General features: G+C 39.6%; 1 protein-coding gene across 6 annotated transcripts in view; it reads left to right on the top strand.

Moving 5' to 3' along the window:
• Positions 1-4,975: 4,975 nt before the first annotated feature.
• LOC116365980 (TOG array regulator of axonemal microtubules protein 2-like) overlaps positions 4,976-7,536 on the top strand; it is a 40,423-nt gene continuing 37,862 nt past the window's right edge. Inside the window, exons 1-5 of one of the 6 annotated variants that reach the window (XM_031818304.1) lie at positions 4,976-5,341; positions 5,509-5,602; positions 6,737-6,784; positions 7,236-7,288; positions 7,428-7,489. The gene's annotated coding sequence lies outside the window, so the exon portion shown is untranslated. Of the gene's footprint in view, positions 5,342-5,508; positions 5,603-6,675; positions 6,785-7,176; positions 7,490-7,536 lie in introns of all 6 variants that reach the window. The other 5 variants (XM_031818301.1, XM_031818303.1, XM_031818300.1 and 2 more) reach the window with 5 other exon arrangements.

The raw sequence follows: 7,536 nt of genomic DNA, 5'->3' as shown, positions 1-7,536 counted from the left end.
CAACGCCTTAATTAGTCAGACTCTGATGACAATCCAGAGGAGAGTGTCTATGTCAGAGAGGATGAGCACCTCAGAGAAAGGCCTCTTGACTGACTCGTTCCATCGTGGGCTCCATGTTGGAGGATGTTGACATGGTGAGAACTGATGGACACGAGATCACCGGCCATCCTCCTCAAAGTCCTCCCTATCCATCACCTCTGCCATGACCAGAGGGTCCCAGAGTGATTTTACAAATTCTCTTCCAGGCACTCCAGTGCCCAATGAGTGGCCTGTTGAAATCTATTGTCCTATCATTAGGAGTTCAGTCATTGATATGAGTGACTCCTCAACTCATTCACAAGGGTCAACAATTACACACAGGCAACCCATCTCTGCCATAGTTGACACTGTTATGGAGGTCATTCCAAGAGAAGATACGGACACATAGCCACTGCAGATGATGTCACTTCTTTTACAAGAAGACTTGCGAGACTCAGCCCCAGGGACGGTCTTCAGAACTTCTCACATGAGCTCACTGACAAAGTTTATGAGCTCATAAAAAGTCACAACACCCCCCAGGCTCTTTTTGTGCCAGCTGGCAAGAGCGTGTCTGACTCTATTCTTTTGAAGCTGAAGACAGGATTGAATGCTTCTGAAGAATCCAGGGAGTTTCCATCTGACCTTGTATACTCCTTTGCTACGGAGTCAATAAAACGTCTGCTACAGCAGATTGTCTTCTGGCTTCCTCCACCATCACAGGATCCGATTTCTGCCAAACTATCATCTCTGATGATTCTCTGCAGGAAACAAGTTGGGTTATGCCGAGCTCTTCTGCCATCTCCGTTAGTTCCTCACAGGTTTACTTTGACACAAAGAGCCTTTTCACCAATATAATGGTCGATCAGGTCATGGATACCTGTTCTGTGGCCTCCAATTCATCAGAAGAATTATCAGAGTTGATGAACATAATCAATGGGTTGTCCCCATCTGATGCTGGAACACTTGACTCTGACAGACCGGCTCTCATGACCACTTGCCGTCAGTCTAGTTTCCAAATCATTGCCTAGACCCTCTCTGTCTGGCAGCAGCACACACAACGGTGGAACTGTGGATATTCAAGTTTTAGGAAAGGTGGAATTTAAGATGGACAACAAAGATCTGGAGATGTCTAGTGTCTCTGTGCATCCATCAACTCCATCAGCCATGGACTCTGATACACATGCATCATTTGACTCCACTAGCAATGATGACACCTCTTTGGTACTTTTACTGATTGTTAGATTGCTGTCAATGATCACCCCTTTCACATTACTGGAATCCTCTGACATTGGTGAAACATCAAGAGTTCTTACAAAGAGGATTCTGTCTGAGTTCTGTGGCACCTCAGGCCTTGAACCAACTCAAGCCTACCCCCAGAATCTGAAAATCAAAAAGATTTTCAAGGCTGTCTACAAGGGGCTTCTTCAAGAATTTGGGTCAGAGAAGATGCTCCAGGTTGCAATGAAGTCAACGGATTATGCATTTGACGATGCCCTGGTCAAATCATTAACTAGGGAACTACTAGCTAAATGCAATGAGGCTAGCTCTTCACCTCCCTCCATGACACAGTTGTCATCACACAATGTACTTGGCAGTGACGAGGTAGGTAATTCTGGGCTTCCAACAACTTGTAGAAAGGAAAAGAAGAGAGGAAGATTCAGCGCTCTCTGTGGACTCAACCAAAAGGTACATAATGTCATCAAAATACACATTTTTAAGATTATTTTTATTCATTACGTACAGTATGATGGTAAACACTGATACCCTTTGTGTGCAATTTCTCCTACTGTATAAATGACTGTTTGTTACCCAGTGTACAAAGAAGGTCAACAAGAAGAACCACTGCACTCCAACACCTTCCCAGAACCAGACCCCTGCCGTCAGTGAAACAGGTAAGTCAATACACTCAAATGTGTACTGAACAAAATATAAACGCAACATGCAACAATTTCAAAGATTTTATTGAGTTACAGTTCATATATGGAAATCAGTCAATTGAAATACGTTCATTAGGCCCTTATCTATGGATTTCACATGACTGGGAATACAGATATGCATCTGTTCGTCACAGATACCTTAAAAAAGGTAGGGGCGTGGATCAGAAAACCAGTCAGTATCTGGTGTGACCACCATTTTCCTCATGCAGCGTGACACTTCTCCTTCGCATAGAGTTGATCAGGCTGTTGATTGTGGCCTATGGAATGTTGTCCCACTCCTCTTCAATAGCTGTGCAAAGTTGTTGAATATTGGTGGGAACTGGAACACGCTGTTGTACACGTCAATCCAGAGCATCACAAACATGCTAAATGGTTGACATGTCTGGTGAGTATGCAGGCCTTTCGACATGGGGCCATGCATGGCGGCAGATGAATGGCACGACAATGGGCCTAAGGATCTCGTGACGGTATCTCTGTGCATTCAAATTGCCATTGATAAAATGCAATTGTGTTCGTTGTCCGTAGATTATGCCTGCCAACACCATAACCCTACAGCCAACACGACGCCATATACTTGGTCTGTGGTTGTGAGGCCGGTTGGACATACTGCCAAATTCTCTAAAAAGACATTGAAGGCGGCTTATGGTAAAGAAATAAACATCCAATTCTCTGGCCACAGCTCTGGTGGACATTCCTGCAGTCAGCATGGCAATTGCACGCTCCCTCAAAACAAGTCAACCAGCGTTTTTCCTTGCTCCTATTTTTCTCAGTCTCTGTCTCTGAGACATCTGTGGCGTTGTGTGGTGTGATAAAACTGCACATTTTAGCGTGGCCTTTTATTGCCTCCAGCACGAGTTGCACCTTTGTAATGATCATGCTTTTTAACCCACAAGAGTCTAAGCCCTGTCTGGGCCGAGGGGTTTGTATCGGCCTTACTGCTATTTGCCCATACAAACGCATTGAATAACAGATTCACTACATGGAACTGAATTGTCTGTCCTAAATCTGAGAGATATAAGAAAGTTGACGAAATATATATTTATTTATATGTATATATATTTTTTGCATGTTTTTATCCCCTTCTTTTTGGCACTAAACAGTCTAAGCCCTGGGGGGGCCTATGTAACACTTCTGCGTTAAATAGGCGGATTGAGACTGCTAGGCTACCTGCTGCCCGACATTTGTAAATTATGTAGAATATTACAATTTAAATAATAATAATGCAATACTAATTCTTCACACTAACTAGGGTCAGTTAAAGAAAATGTTATGTTTACATTTTTTCCCCCAGCAATTGTCAATGATCAACAATCCTGCCGAACAGAGAGTGTATGCTCCACCAAGAAGAAACCAAGGAAGCGTTCGCTCATTTCCAGGATGTTTTCAGCTATAGGCAAAGCCTTGTCCAGTCCCTTTACTTCCTGCTATAAAAAGAAGAGCACCTAATCTATATTTCAAAATAAATATTTGAAATTAACATAATTGCATTAATTCTTCATGTTGAGTGTTTTTCATTATATATTATTGGATGATATAAAGTGTAGTAGTAGTAGAAGTTGTATAGTTGACTATAGTTGACTATATACATACATTAAAAAAGAATAAGAATAGTGTGCACTTCTAGGTATAGTTGAAGTCTGATGTTTACATACACCTTAGCCAAATACATTTAAACTCAGTTTTTCACAATTCCTGATATTTAATCCTAGTAAAAAAATCCTGTCTTAGGTCAGTTAGAATCATCACTTTATTTTAAGAATGTGAAATGTCAGAATAATACTAGAGAGAATTATTTATTTCAGCTTTTATTTCTTTCATCACGTTCCCAGTGGGTCAGAAGTTTACATACACTCAATTAGTATTTGGTAGCATTGCCTTTAAATTGTTTAACTTGGGTCAAACGTTTCGGTTGGTCTTCCACAAGCTTCCCACAATAAGTTTACTGAATTTTGGCCCATTCCTCCTGACAGAGCTGGTGTAACTGAGTCAGGTTTGTAGGCCTCCTTGCTCGCACACGCTTTTTCAGTTCTGCCCACACATTTTCTATAGGATTGAAGTCAGGGCTTTGTGATGGCCACTCCAATACCTTGACTTTGTTGTCCTTAAGTCATTTTTGCCACAACTTTGGAAGTATACTTGGGGTTATTGTCCATTTGGAATACCCACTTGCGACCAAGCCTTAACTTCCTGACTGATGTCTTGAGATGTTGCTTCAATATATCCACATCATTTTTGTGGATATCACATCAAATAAAACTACAAATAATCTTATCTAAGTCCTTTACAATTTTAGGGGGTAAGTCAAGTGACAACGAGACATAAACCAATCTGGATAACCCTTCAGCTTTGGATAATAATACTCAACCTTATAACGAAATATCTCTCATCAACCCGAGGTTCAATTAGTTAAAGTTCAATTCAGTCCTTTGTTTTTCATCCTTGCATATAACAATTTCAATATAAGTAACCTTATCTTTAATTGGGATACCAAATACTTCCTGTAAAACACAATCCTTGAATGGAAATAAGACTGACTTACTGATATTCATTTTCAAACCCGAAACGAAGGAAAAGTCTTCAATACAGGAAACTGCTTTAGAAACCTCATTCCTGTCTCTTAAAAATATTACGATTCGCCTAGCATTAATTAAAAAAACAGAAATGGACATTTACTATCACAGTGACTAGATGAAGAATATTAAACTTGTATACGTTTACATGAACCAGGGTCTCACAAAAAGAAAAGTTCTTACTAGTTGCAAATAAAAACAGTCCTTTGCACCACGCAAGTGGGTGACCTAAATTCTATATATATATATTTATACAATTGCAAATAACATTGTACCATAAATTGGTAAAAAGTAATAGCCATCAAGTTAACATTAAGTGTCAGTGCGAATTTCCCTGCCATAAAATAAATATATATATAACAAAAAGTTTGTCTCACACAAACAATGCTCTTTCCTCAAGAAATATCAAGTTTTATCAGACGCAAATAAAACTCAGTCCTGCACAACTCACTTGATAAATCCAGCCACAGACGATTCTGAGCTTCTTTGTCAAATGCTGTCAGATCCTCCTTGAACCTCAGGTTGTTCTTCTTTAAATAGTCATTTTTCTTTGCACTTTTCCATGTCATGTCCCTCACTGTCCTGGAGATGAATCTCATGATCACTGGTCGTGGTGGCTGGTTGTTTTCCCCATCTCTCAGCCTACCCAGGCGGTGCACTACATCCAGAGAACCTGCAACAACATTTCGCTCCTCCTATTGCCCTGCAAATGTCTTGCTTTGATGTTCTCGTCAAATTTTTCTGCTATTCCATAAATTCGAAGATTCCATCTCCGACTATACCGGTCATTCTCGTTTACCTTTTGACTCCATTTCAGTGAGTTTCTTCTCCTTCTTTGCAACCTGAATGTTCAATGTTGCGTTCTGCTGCTTCAGAGTTTTTACTTCCTCAGCACTGAAATCAATCGATTTCTTCAGGTTAACGATACTGACAGTGTTCTTTTACACCAAATTCATGATGTTATCTGTACTCTCTGATTTTAGCCGTGAGGATGCGGACGATGTTGTCCTGTAGCTGGCTCATTGATGGTTCACTTCTCAGCTTCTTTGGAAGTTGCTCCTTGGTTGGGGTATTCGGGTATGAATCGCATTCACCCCCCTTTTTTACACTGCAAACATATGAGTGAGTTTCAACAATGCCTCTTTTCTCCTTGGAAGTTTCAACATCCATTATCTCAGCAACAGTTTGGTCATGTCCTGATTACATGCTACTAGCTATGAAGACGTTAGCAGGCTAACTTAACGGCACACGCTGAAACGTTTCGATAGCTAGCTTGTTCGTTGGAAATCGTCAAAAATATGTCAATGGATTGATAAATTACAAAATTATTCATTGTATGGTTAGATATCGTTTTTTGTGAAAACGAAAAACAAATTCCAACTGCAGTCTAAAACTATAAACTTTATCAGAGAACCCTAAAATTGTTCCTCAGCTAGAAATGTTCCACCTTCTCATGTCGCCATCTTGACCATGTCACTGATTTCGTGGAGCTCTCCTGCACATCATTTACTTCACAAAATGTGAAAGCCCCAGAAATAAACATTGCGAGATTGTAAATATGTGTGAGAGTCAGGGATTTGAAAGAAGACGCTTTCATCCAAAGCGATGTACTGTAATGCGTACATACATTTGACTTTTGAGTGGCCCGGGGAAATTAGACTTTTTCAAGCTTTTCTAAGCAATTTTTGTATCTCTTTCTTTGTAATACTGTATGTATTCAATCTTTTCGAATTGATCACTTCCCACTGGGCACATACATCAATTCAATGTTTATTCCACATTGGTTTAACGTAATTTAATTGGAATTACATGGATATTCTGTCACAGTGAATTTTGTAATCTGCAGTCAATTTAATTATGTTTTCATGTGCCATGATTCTGACATTTCACATATGGTCCTCATAGGATTAGGCTACATAATTACAGTGGTGCAGTAAATGTAATCTCAATTCAATACGATGTGCATATACTGTACATATAGCCATTATAGCTATTAAACCCATGTTCAGTGACTGTAATCTGGGACGCAAGTGGCCTAATATGTTTGTGACGTTCCATGGAACCCACAGTGTTGTTTAAAACTAGATTCTGATTGGCTTGCAGGTCATTGTACAGTGTACATTATAAATGAAAACGTGCTTTTATATCAGTGTTACAGATTCACATTACCGAGCATGTCTCAACCCGTACCGCGCTTTTATCTGCCTAAAGGTATCTTCACGCACGACTGTACAGGCCTTTTGGATACGCTTGTTCAAGGTAAGGATATGTGTCAAGCTATAGCCTACTTTTAATGTTTTAGTTCCGAACTCAAATTACTCCAGTCAAGTGATTAATCATAAAAGTGAGTTGTTTTGACTGAGCAGTCCAATGACCAATGCTGTTTTTGGACTATGAGACCCTCGGCTATATACTATGATGAGCCAATAACATGCATAGATTGTGCATTAGGCATTGCACAAGTTAGTGTCTAGGTCAGAATATAAAGTTGCTACTTCCGTCAACTCAAGTTACTCAAGTCAAGTGATTAATCGTAAGAGTTAGTTGTTTTGACTGTCAAAACAAATAACTTTGATGGAATATTCCAAATTACTATGGCAATTATTCATCACAAATTCACAATATTACTTGTATTTCAATGATTCATCCAGGCCCAAGACATAAAGTCTCCTGAAAGCTGTGTAGTAATCATTCCATTGCTGACCCATAGGATGGTAATCACATACATGATTGGCTTCATCTAGAATCATGGATACCTTTCATGTGAGTACTCACACACAATATTTTTTTTACATACCTCAGAAGGAAGATACCTCAATATCTGGAAGCACTGTCTCGTGTACAATTGCTAATGCTATCTCTGAAATGTCTAACAAAATGTTGACTTGATCGTTTCATCAAGACCTTCTCATCAACATTGGGACAATGCAGCTATAAATAACATGGACCAATATTTTCATGGAGGTAAGCACTATATTTCTGATGGGTTTAAAGATTGTATTACATTATCT

Source organism: Oncorhynchus kisutch, unplaced genomic scaffold, assembly GCF_002021735.2.
Source record: "Oncorhynchus kisutch isolate 150728-3 unplaced genomic scaffold, Okis_V2 scaffold1329, whole genome shotgun sequence".
NCBI lineage: Eukaryota > Metazoa > Chordata > Actinopteri > Salmoniformes > Salmonidae > Oncorhynchus > Oncorhynchus kisutch.
Note: the sequence above shows the minus strand (reverse complement) of the source record. Positions and strands in the feature narration are given on the sequence as shown.